Here is a 13,203-nt window from a genome sequence, read left to right as displayed (position 1 = left end):
TTGTTAGAGAATGGGTTCGTTAAAGAATGGGATGGAGATATAGTGTAGGAGTGGAAGAGAGGGAGGGAGGAGAAGAGGAAACGAAAAAATTACCGTCAAATTGGAGACTGCGAAGGCGCCATATTGAAGACGTCTCGATTCTTCATCTTTGTAATGGTGGAGCCTCGATTTGGGGTTTCTAATGGCGGTTCATAAAATGGCCATCGGAAACGCCTCCAAAAGATCTCGTTTCTTCCTTCTTCAATGGAGTTTCTAACGGAAACACCTCCAATTTTGTTTACAAAGTCAGTTTAGGGAAAATTCAGCAATCTGGAATTTATACCTTTCAGTAGAAAGTATGTCCAAACCCACTCAAACAAGTCTAAATAGGAGATTTTTTAATGGAGAAATTTAATTATTAGTAATCCATAAAAATAAAATCAGAAATCCTACACCATAGCCATCAAGTTTCATAAAAAAAAATTTAATCTAGACAAATAAAAAGTCAAAAATAATTTATTTTCAACTAAATCCAAGGTTTTGAAAATGGATGCCTACCGAGTTTCCAAGACTTAAAATTAAAATTTATAGATGAAAATTAACTTTTTTTTCTTTTGTTTATCAAAATTCTTAGAATTTCGTACTCTACAACCCGTGGCATCGGATCATGTTTTTAATTCAACAAATGCTTTTAACATTTTATTTGGCACATTTAAAACATTCGAATCAACATTGTATCCTAAAGATAAAAATAAATAAATAAATAATTAGATCATTCAAAACCAATTGATCAAAACAAATTACCTTCTTAAAATCCTCTTTTCTTCTTCTTCTTCTTCAAACTTGAAAAATCGAGATAGAGAGCAGTAGAACAAAAGTTTAGGTGATTTGGTTCTTAGGGATCGACCAAATGCTGTAAGTCAAATTTTTTGACAAAAAAATAAATTAACATTCGAATTAGCATTGTATTTTAAACATTAAAAATAAATAAATCATTCAAAACCAATTGATACAGAGAAAAAAAATTAAAAATAAAACACAAATTCCTTCTTAAAATTTCACACTGACTTGTTTCCAACATTTGAAAGATTAGGCGTTTACTAAAAATTACTTTCTTCTTCTTCTTATTCTTTTTCAACCTTGAGAAATCGAAATAGAGTGGGATGGTTGGGGAATGGAACGAATATATATAGTGGGAATGGGAGAGAGGGAGAGAGGAGTAAAGAAATAAAAAAAAATACCGTCAAATTGAAGAACGTGAAGAGGCGAAATTTGTTGATCAATTATAGATGGGTTCAACAACAAAAATGCCTCAATTCTTCATCTCTTTAATGGCGTATTTGAAGAAATTTCTTTGGAACACCTCGATTTAGGGCAACATTGCCATGGATTTTCGCCACAAAACTCGTATCAGCTAGGTTCACTAGCTAGTTCCATCTCCATCTTCAAAGGCGATTTCAACGGAACAGCCACCCATTGATATCCAATCATAACGCTTCGAAACCCTATCTTCATCCCCTATTTTGACGGTTTTAAGAATCGTCACAAAAAACGCCACAAAAATCTGAAATTTCAGGCAATTTTTTGAAGAGCCCCTCCAAGCTCTTGTATTTTGCGGCAATTTTGAGAAAACGCCATTAAGATTCCGTCCAATATATTTAGATAGAAAACCGTCTAATATATTTAGAGAGAAAAAGCAAAAAGATGGGTGGGTTTAGGGGCGTTTTTCTATAAAACGCTGGTAAAGGATTCTATTTTAGGGCATTTTAATCGTGTCTTTTTTTGTAGTGTCTTCTTTTCTTTTTTCTTTTTTTTCCCTCTTATTTTTCCAAAGTAATATTAAAAAATAGATTCATGTTTTCTATCCTAGTCATTTTTTCATGGATTTTGATTTTCCATGCAATCAAACACATCTTAATGTGAAAAGAAAAACACGGAATCTAATTTAGTCAAGAAACTTCCATTATATACATTATGTGGTTACTAAAATTCCGTAGTAAATAATGTTAAGGATGCCAATACATCAAGAGAAAGCAATTCATGGATTACAATATGTATTTTCAGCAAATAGGAGGATTATTATCAATAATAAAACAAGTGTTCTCTTACTTGAAAAAGGATTATGCAAAATACTCGCCAAAATTACTTTTTTGAGTTGCCAATACGCTTTGAATCTATGGACTTAATTTTCACTAGTATGATATTTGACCAACTAAATTGCAATAAAAATATCTATCAGATGAATTTGAAATAGACTTCAAATAGATTGATTTGTGTCCACTTTCTCTTATGTGGTGTAGAATGATTCTTTTTAAAGGTCAATAGGGTTAAGGCAAACCCAGACTAGCTACAACCATAGGGAGAGTAGACCTCTAGAATCTTGAGAAAGAAGAGAAACTAGGGAGGGTATGGAGCCACAATCAATCTCCAACCATCCCACAATAGAAAGGGAGGCAGCAAGGATGTATCCATAGAGGGTTCCTAGCCCAAGACAAAACATGAGTGTGTATCCAAAATAGAAGCTACCAACTCTCAAGCCCAAAGAAGAAGCTAAAAAGCTAAGAGCTCTGGCGATTTTTTTTCCTTCTTTTAAAAGATTAGTGATTTATCAAAAGAAATTTTTGAGAGAGTTCGATTCAATCTGTGGATTGATACAAGAACAATCTGCAAATTTATGTGCGTAAATCGTATATTTCTTTATTAGAATGGGTGAATCATCTAGTGGGTTTTCTTGGAGAAACCTCTTTAGAGGAGGAGATACCTCCTTGGATAGATCCCTTGAACCAAAACTAGATTTAAAAGGGAAAAGGGTGATCTCAATCCCAGAGGAGGAAGTCCAAAAAGAGATTCTTCGATGGGAGAACACTCTCGTTGGTTATGTGTTGGGGAAGAGACCTTATTTTCTGGGTTTAAAGGTTGCGATCAATAAACTCTGGAAGATTAAAGGCTCGGTGGAGATTATCTCAATGGACGATGGTTTCTTTCTATTCAAGTTCAGCTTATGAGAAGACTGCGCGAATATTCTTGAGGGCGTCCATTGATCCTTAAAAGATGGCAAACCGGATTGTCTATCTATGACAAGAGAGATGCTCAATTCTATCCCAGTTTGGATATGATTGCCTAAACTCCCTTTGCAATTTTGGGGTCCTGATTGTTTGGGATATATTGGAAGCACTTTCGGAATACCTTTGCACATGGATGAGCCAACAGCCAATAGATCTCGACTATCTTATGCTAGGATATGTGTAGAGATTGAACTAGACTGTTATTTTCCTGAATCAATTGTTCTTAATAGAGAGGCAGGAGCAGAGGTGCTACAGCCGATTCAGTATGAATGGAAGCCTAAGTGTTGTGCTGCATGTAGATCGTTTGATTACTCCAATGAATGTTATCCGAAAATCAAACAGAAACTGTTGGATAGGATCTTCTCTCTAACACTTAATCAAAATGATTTGAAATCTGAATGGGTTTAAGTCACATACCTTTTGCGAAGCTTGAACAACAAATCAGCAAGAATGAAATCCAATATCAGGCTTTGGTGTTCTTCAAGTTAAGACGATGGTGCTCTACCCTTTAATTTTGTATGACGAAATGGATGGGATTCTCTTGCGATCATATACATTAGGGGACGGCCACCACTTCCCTCTTTAATGAGTTTTTCTTTCCAATTCCAACCCATCACCAAAATTAGAAGAAACTCTATGAAGAAAAGAATTCTGATTTATTTATGAAACCACAAGATCCCCAATCGATGGAAATTTCTTAGATTGCAAAAATTATTTGCAACTTGGTCCCCAATGTTCTTAGCCAATAGCAATTCAATCCCTTTAAAAAATCAATATTTAATTGGACCACAAAAGGATATTTTAATTCAAAGAAAACCCAAAATAAACAAGTAGTTTTGATTAAAATTCTAACAATCTCTTACTTAGTCCAATAAATAATTTTGTTTTGTGGAAAATACTTGGGGATTGAAAAGTTTTTACTTCAAGATCGAGTGGCCACTCTTAGTTTTAGAAAATCTTTGGCTAAGACAATTGGTTACCACTTTAACTTTCACCCAATTTCAACGACAATGCCAATAGTGGATCATGAATGTTTTGGCGCTCCTTAGAGTTGGCACCAAGACAATTCCATGGTCACAAGATAGGATTATCAAGGAATTGAGAGTTTATCATCATAGTAGTTTTGTAGAGTATCGAGAGATAATGTACACTCCTCATACAATCACTTATGTACATTCTCTAAATTCGTCAAGCTTCGCATATTGAATGTGTCACTCTGATATGTTACAGCAACCGCCATGTGAAAACCATCACCACCCTATCAGAAAGAAGGCTTTAACAATACATTGCCCAAATGCATCTAGCCCAAGCTATCCTCATGAACACTTTAACCGTGTTCCAAGGCCAAACCGTTTATCCTCATTACATAATCCACAAGATACAAGTATATATATATATACCATGGTTCAACAATAATGTCATTAGTGAGGAGCACTAAATAAAATTTTATTATTAATAACTGAACTGACAATAATAGTCTCAAATAAAACATCAATAAAGACAAGACAAACCATTTAGGCTACAGAGTCAAAAGACTCCAAAACTCCCATACGACAAACATGCTCCTTGAATACTTTAGGCGGGAGCCCTTTAGTGAGAGGGTCTACAATCATTTGGTCTGTAGACACATGTAGTACTTCAATAATGCCCTCTCGAACTTTCTCACACACTAGACGATACTTGATGTCTATGTGCTTGTTGCTTTTAGTAGTTCTTTCGTTCTTCACAAACTTGGTCACAGCTTCATTGTCGCAAAAAATGACCAAAGGCCTGTGGATAGAATCCACAATGCCTAATTCCATGATGAAGTTCCTCAGCCACATAGCATGTTGAGTAGCCTTATAACAATTGATATACTCAGCATACATGGTGGAATCCGCAATAATTGACTGTTTAGAGCTTCTCCAAGAAATTACCCCACAAATGAGTGTAAAAATATATCCAGAAGTGGACTTCCGAGTGTCGGAACATCCAGCAAAATCTGAGTCTGAATAACCAACTACTTTAAGCTCGCTTGACCTCTTGAAAACCAACATAAAATCTTTTGTCCTCTTTAGGTACCTGAATACTTTCTTCACTGCTTTCCAATGATCGATCCTAGGATTTTTCTGATATCTGCCAAGCATGCCAACAATATAATTGATATCCGGTCAGATGCAAATCATTGCATACATAAGACTTCCAACCGCTGAAGCATATACTTTTGAATCCACCTGATCTCTTTCGATTTGATTCTTGGGACACTGTTTCTCACTAACATTGTCACCTTTGACTATTGGGGTCTCACCAGGTGCACAAGACTGGATGTGAAATCTCTTGGGAACTTTCTCAACATAAGCTTTCTGAGACAAACCCAGTAACCCAGTAGAATGATCTCTATGAATTTTGATCCCTAGGACATACTCAGCATTCCTCATGTTCTTCATGTCAAAATTCGATGAAAGAAAATGTTTCGTATCATGAAGTAGGTGAATATCGTTGCAGGCAAGTAGGATATCGTCCACATAAAGAACAAGAATCACAAATCTGCTCCCACTGACCTTGAGGTAAATGCATTTATCCACCACATTTTCTTTGAATCCATGCCTGGTAACAACTTGATCAAATTTTAGATACCACTGTCTAGAGGCTTGCTTTAGTCCATATATGGATTTCTTCAAACTACACACCATGTGCTCCTTGCCTTGGATTGCAAATCCGTCAGGCTGAGCCATATAGATGTCCTCCTCAAGGTCACCATTAAGGAAAGCTGTCTTTACATTCATCTGATGTAGTTCTAGATCATAATGGGTGACTATGGCCAGAATAATTCTCAGAGAATCCTTAGATGATATGGGAGAGAAAGTCTCTGAGAAATCAATATCTGGTTTTTGCTTAAAACCTTTTGCAACTAACCTTGCCTTGAATCTTTCAACCTTTCCTTCTGAGTCTCTCTTTGTCTTGAAAACCCACTTTCAGTCAATAACTTTACGATTCTTTGGAAGAACTGCCAGTTCCCATACATGATTTCTTTTCATAGATTGCAACTCTTCCCTCGTGGCCTCTTGCCAGTATTGAGATTCATTGCTTTTCACGGCTTCTGCAAATGACAAGGGATCATCCATATCTAGATTTCTCAATTCATCTTCTTATAAATATACTTCATAATCAGCTGCAATTACGGACTTGCGCTCTCTAGAGGATCTCCGCAAAGGGATAGGTTCTGAAATATGAGAGGTTGCCTATGAATGAACTGGTTCTGTAATGGGAACAACTAGTGGATGAACTGTATCCTGAAGTGCAGTGCTCTCATCTTCAACTCTATGAGGAGGAAAAGTAGAGTTTGAAGATATAGGAAAACCCACAGGTAGAGTAAATAAAGGAGTACTCTTCTTAGACTTAGGAAAAATACTTTTATGATGTTTCAAACTCCCACTGTTCTGGACATCCTCAAGGAACTTGGCATGGCTGGTTTCGACAATCTCCATTGGTCTAGATGGACAGTAAAACCTGGAGCCTTTGGATCTCTCAGGATAACCAATGAAGATACATGAAGTGGTCCTAGGGTCAAGTTTCTTGATCTCTGGATTATACAACTTAGCCTCTGCAGGACATCCCCAAACATGGATATGATGAAGTGAAGGCTTCCTTCCAGTCCAAATCTTGAACGGAGTTTCTGGTACAACTTTACACAGAACTCGATTCAGAATATATATTGCAAATTTCAATGCTTCACCCCAGAAGGACTCCGACAAATCTGAATGGCTCATCATGCTCCGAACTGCATCTAGATAGATGCGATTCCTTCGTTCGGCAACACCGTTCTGTTCTGGTGTTCTTGGAGTAGTGTATTGAGGAACGATCCCATGTTCTTTCAAATACTCTGCGAATGGTCCATGATTGATACCGTCTTGATCCATCTTTCCATAATACTCTCCTCCTCTATCTGATCGAACTGCTTTGATTTTTTGATCCAATTGTTTCTCAACTTCTAATTGATATACCTTGAAAACATCTAGAGCTTCTGATTTATGATGAATCAAATAAACATACGCATATCTAGAGAAATCATCTATAAAGCTGATGAAGTACCGTTGACCATCACGAGCAAGGGTAGGAAACACACAAATGTCTGTATGAATTAGATCTAACAGCCCAAAGGCTCTGGTGGCCTCGAACTTTCTCTTCTTGGGCATTTTACCCTTAATGCAATCCACACATGTGGAAAAATCTGAAAAATCCAGGGAGGGAAGAATGCCTTCTTTGACCAACAGATCTAACCTTCTTCTTGAGATATGACTCAACCTTTTATGCCACAACATGGAAGAATTCTCTATTGAACGTGAACGCTTGAACATAGAAGAACCAGAAGAAACACATACTAGAGATGAAGCAAAAGAACTATCTAATGATATCTGTTATAATCCATTCAGCAAAACACCAGGACCAATAATATCCATACTAGAATAAATAGATAAGCTAGCATTCTTAAACAAAAATCCAAAATCGCAAGCATCAAGTCTAGAAATAAAAATTAAGTTTCGTCTAAATGTTGGTATATAAAAAACATCCTCTAAAATCAAATTGAAACCAGAATCCAAAATCAAGCTGCAAGTTCCAATGGCTTCGACCTCCAACGCCTCTGAGTTCCCAAAGAACAACCTATCCTCGAGTCTGGGGTTTCTCCGACTGTTGAACCCCTGCAAAGAATGGGTGATGTGCACAGATGCACCTAAGTCAATCCACCAAGAATTTACTGGAACATCTATCAGATTAGATTCAAAACATACTAAACTCATATTAATACCTTTGTTCTTCTTTATCCATTCCTTATATTTGTAGCAATCCTTCTTCACATGGCCTTGTTTCTTGCAAAACCAACAATCTACGTTCTCAACTTTCCCAGACATTTTTCCTGATGCTTTCTCAAACTTTTCTTTGCTTCCTGAATTCTAATCCTTCTTTCCTCCCTTCTTGAAAACTCTTTTCTTGAAGGGCCTCTTGCTTTCAGAAGATATAGCTAGATGAGCTGACTCTGCTCTAGATCCCTTAAGACGCTCCTCCTCTGTCACACACAAGGTGGTCAACTGATGGAGATCCCACTTGGCCTCTTGTGCATTGTAGTTCACCCTAAATGTCTCAAAAGACTTAGGTAGTGACAGAACTACCATATGCACTAGCATAGCATCATCAAAATTAATACCAGTTTCTCGAAGGTTAATTGCCAGATGTGACATCCTCAATATGTGCTCCCTAACACTTTCAGAACCATCATACTTCAAGGCCATCAATCTGGCAAAATAACTGTATTGTAGGGACATCTTGTTGGCAACGAACTGTTTCTAGATGACAACCAATAACTCTCGAGCTATCTTAGTGACTTCAATACCCCCACATAGAGGTTCTGAAATGGATGCACGTATAATCATCATGGCCATCCTGTTGGCCTTTTCCCACTTTACATAATGTGCTTTCACTTATGTTTAAGTTTGACTTAGACACTTCCACTACCTTTAGGCAAGAGGGTTATCTTTATTTCCCTATTACACGTGTGACTATTCTATTCACTCGAGTTACACAAAACTAACCTAAATCACCTTTTGGCAGAATTAGTAGTCTTATGCAAATCACTGTTAATTTGAGGTTTTAATGAGAATTGAATCCCAAAATTCAAAGAAAACATAACTTTTGTAAGTCGAACACCTTTAGGCAGAACGCGATTCTACTTCAGCAATGAACCCTCGAACAACCACTTTACCGATCTTCCCAAACCCCTATAGGTTAGACCTAACAACCAGTTTGGACTAGACACGTGTTTAGGTTCTTGATACTTTAAAGATATGGCGTATTTACCTACATTCAATATTTCTTAAGGTTTTTTCTTCAATTATTAACACTTAGTTCATTGATAATAAAAAATGTAAGTATATATACCAAAACACATAATTCTAGTTATTTCAGGAAAATCAACAACTAATTATGTTCTAATGAGTTTGAAACACATTTAGAACAATGGGTTTCAAAAAGATCTTCGAATCAACTACTCATGGGATTCAAACGGACTTCAATTATAATCCAAGGGTATTGAAATCGCCTCGACCCGTTTTCACTCAATAGTGGATAGGGGTCTAATTTATTAAATTGGGGACCTTAAAAGAAGGGAGTCGCCACCTAGTTTAGGTCTAGGAACCATAAATAACTCCAAATGGATATGGATCGATCCACGGATCAAAGATATGGGTAAGGGGTCAGATTACGGGTTTCGGAAGGTGTTAGGCACCGAACCCGCCCGATCAATACAATCGGTCTTTACTACAATCCAAAAACATCCTATGGTCAACATACAAAGATTACAGTCGAGGTCACAGTCCAATCATCATCATCAATTTATGTTGGGCTTTCCAACCAAATCCTATGGCAAAAAATTATCCCAATCATCACATGGTCCTTCTTCGAATTTCACAAAATATGGAAGGGTTTGAAAAAATCCTAATTAGCTCAATGACCTGAAATAAATTAAGAAACTCCACCTGCAAGTATTCCTTAAACGATCCAAAATAGAAAATCATGAGAATATTCTAAATAGGAAGATCACAAATAGAAACCTGTCAAATTGGGACTTAAAACATTTCCAAATTAGGAACATAAAATTTCCTAAATCAGAATTCAAGAGATATATGATAAATTCCCAAATTAGAAATTTCAACAGATACATTTTTCAAAATAAAAAGTTTCGAAAATGTAAACTTCCGAATTAGAAATTCCCAACTTTCCATGAATGTGAACCTTCTAAATATAAGGATGCAGAATCTTCTAAATTAGGAAATTGATAAAATGTGAAATTCCTAAAATGGAAATTTACAAGTATGTGTCTTTCCCAAAATAGAAAATTATGCAACCTCCTATTAGAAGGTTTCCAAATATGAATTTTCCAAACAAAACCATGAATAAGAGTTTCCGAATTAGAAAATTGTGAATTTGTAACAAATTACCAAATTGGAAATCAACAAAATAGCAAGGAAAAGTTCCACATCGTCATGCTTACCAAATTAGAGATTGACAAACACCAATGTATACAAAATTTTCAATTTCGAATGACTCTTAAATCGACCCAAATGGGCAAGCATACATGACCTTCAATTTTTTCAAAGCAACTATCATGCAACGATATGCCTCCCAATTTTTCAGCGATAATTATCATTCAACGACTTACATACTCGTCATGCAAAAATATATCATCACGTGGAAGAGTCTTTATCACAAATTCATCGTAGAAAACATATAGAACCATCATGCTCAAATACAAGGATTATGTCACCACAAATTCATAAAAAGATGCAAAAATAAATAAATAACTAAAAATAATCTTCTAATCCTATTAACATGCGAACATAAAAATAAAATAAAATAAAGACTAACAAGTAAAATAAGCAAGATGAGACCTAAAAATATTTTCCTAACCTATAAAAAATAATACAAAAAGTAAAAATAAAAACTAAGAAAATATACACAATGAGTATTCGACGAACCCTATTGATATATAAAAAAAAATACCTTCATAATCCTACCTATATAAAAAATATAAAAAAAAACCTAAAAATACATAAAATAAATATCTTCCTAATCCTATTGATGAAAATATGAAAATAAATAAAAACATAAAGAAGAGAAAAAAAAGGAAAAGATATATATGAATAGTAACGTAAAAAAAACGAAGAATACATATATACAAAAAATATACAAATAGATAAATATAAAATAACAAAAAACTCACCTATTAGTCCGAGAATAGTGGCTTAATTCCTTCAGGTACAAGCGAAGGCTTGTGAGTCCTTGTCGCGGCTGTTATGATGGAAAGGAGGAATGCTGGAGAGAGGGTGCTGTGGGTACTTGTAATAGAGATGGGGTAGCAACGGACGTTGGAGATAGTGCAAGCTGAAGGAGATGTCGTTTTAGAGGTTGAGAGGGTGTTGAAGATGGTTGTGGAAGAGTGCTGGTACAGCAACCAGCAAAGAAGACGTTGCAGAGTGTTGGGGGTGCTATGGAATATAAGATTAATGGCTGGGTATTGGTACAGCCACCAATAGAGAGAGAGGAGGGCTGAGAGTTATGAGTGCTGTAGAGCACAGGATGAATGGCTGGGGGCGCTGGTATGGCAGCCACGAGTAGAACAGAGGCTGGGCGTTATGAGTGCTGTAGCAGTGGGCTACGTGGTAGGTTCAGCCAAAGAAGATGAAGACGAATGGGCTATTGAAGGGTAGAACGTGAATGAGGGCTGGGGAGAGCAGTTGCAGGCAGAGAGGGAGACCAAAGAACGTTGGAGAAGAAGATGGTCTGAGAGAAGAGGGCTGAAAGAAGTGGCTGCAGCAGCCACGTTTTTTGTAGTGAGGGCTGGGTTGCAGTGGATAGATGAAGAAGAAGAGGGTAGGGAGGTTAGTAAAACGTGAGAGAGAGGTGAAGATGATGAGTTGCAGGTGTCCCGTTGTTCAGCCCACGGAGAAGATGATCGCCAAAGAGAGGAGGACCGAAGAAGAAGACCCTTTCTTTCAGCCACCAGAAGGAGACGTCCTTCTCTTTTTTTTTTATACCCAAAACCTTTCTAATTTCTTCTTCTTCTTTTTTTATTTTTCTTCTCATACGGTTTTACCCTCTTTCCTTCTTCCTAGAGAGAGACGTCACTCTCTATTTATAGGAGACAACTTCCTAAAAATTTTGTTTCTTCTTTTTTATAGTTTCACACGTTTTTCTCTTCTTTGGCTCATTTTTTTTAGGAGAATGTAGGTGGGGATTCCACGCTACTCGTAGCACGGTGGTTCTCCTATAATCCATTAGATTTTTTAATGTTTGATTGGAAAAAAATTTTGTTATTTTTTTATTTGATTGGTTTGCTTTGACTTTGTCGATGGGATTTTTATTTTGGTTGATTTAATTTTGCTTCGATTTGTTGGTTGTGTTTTGATTTTGATTTGATTAGTTGTTCGATTTTAATTTGAAATGTTTAGTTATTTAATTTTAATTGTTTAATAGTTTAATTTTTAATTTAAGTTTTATTTGTTTAATGATTAAATTTTAATTGTTTAATTGTTGGATTCTTTGATTTTTATTGTTTAATTGTTGGATTGTTTGATTTTTAATTATTCGATTGTTTGGGTTTTGAATTAGATTTTGATTGTTTAATTTTTAATTTTGAATTAAATTTTAATTATTTAATTTTGAATTAAATTTTAAGTTTTAATTGTTTAATTTTGAATTAGGTTTTAATTGTTTAATTTTGAATTAAATTTTAAGTTTTAATTGTTCAATTTTAAATTTGAGTTTGAATTGTTTGGAATTGTTTTATTTGAATTGTTTATTTTTTTTTTTTTTACTTGAATTTTTTTTTTTTTTAGTTTAAATTGAACTTTTAATTAGGTTTGATTCTTGTTACATTTTCCTAAGGATCGGAATCTCTAAGTTGAATTTGAAGGTTGAGGGGCATTTCGGTCATTTTAATGATTTTTTCTAAGTTTATCTGTTTTCATCAATTTGGGTCCCGTTAGACTCGAAATCATGTTCTGAGTGCAATGGAGGCACTTTCAAGGTCTTTCGAAGGTCCAAAATTTATGAGGGGTATTTTCGTCATTTTGTCGATTTTTGCGGATTTTTACGAATTCTGACGTGAGGTTTCTTTTAGTCCCAATGTGATTATTTCTATGTTTCAAAGTCGTATTTTCCTAGCGTGGCGAGGTCTCTAGGTTATCGAACTGTGTGGCGAGCCTAAGCGTGTGTACTTGCTAAATCGGGTGTGACGTATGGCGATCCTAAGCGTGCGTAAATTTCTATGTCGAGTCGCAACGAGTGGGGGAGATGAAAAGAGTGGAAACGAAGGGAATCAGGGACAGTACTCACAAGCCTTTGAGTTCTTTGCGATCATCATTAGGAATTTACGGTAATCGGGGTCACGAATTGTCGAATTAGGCAGATGCAAAAATGGGGTGTCTACAGGTATAAATAAGTATTTTATATGAATCAAAATAAATAAATAGATTCTATGATGTTTTATCAAACGATCCCTTAATATAAATTAATGCATTCTTTAAACAAATAGTCCCTTGGGAAAAATCAGAAAAAAAAATTGAATCAAAAATCAATTATCATGTATTTGAACAAACAAACATTTAACATGAATATAATACATGTT

This window comes from Akebia trifoliata, chromosome 3 (genome assembly GCF_017979445.1).
Source record: "Akebia trifoliata isolate Shusen 1 chromosome 3, ASM1797944v1, whole genome shotgun sequence".
NCBI classification, from domain to species: domain Eukaryota; kingdom Viridiplantae; phylum Streptophyta; class Magnoliopsida; order Ranunculales; family Lardizabalaceae; genus Akebia; species Akebia trifoliata.
This window is presented reverse-complemented; position numbering follows the sequence as displayed.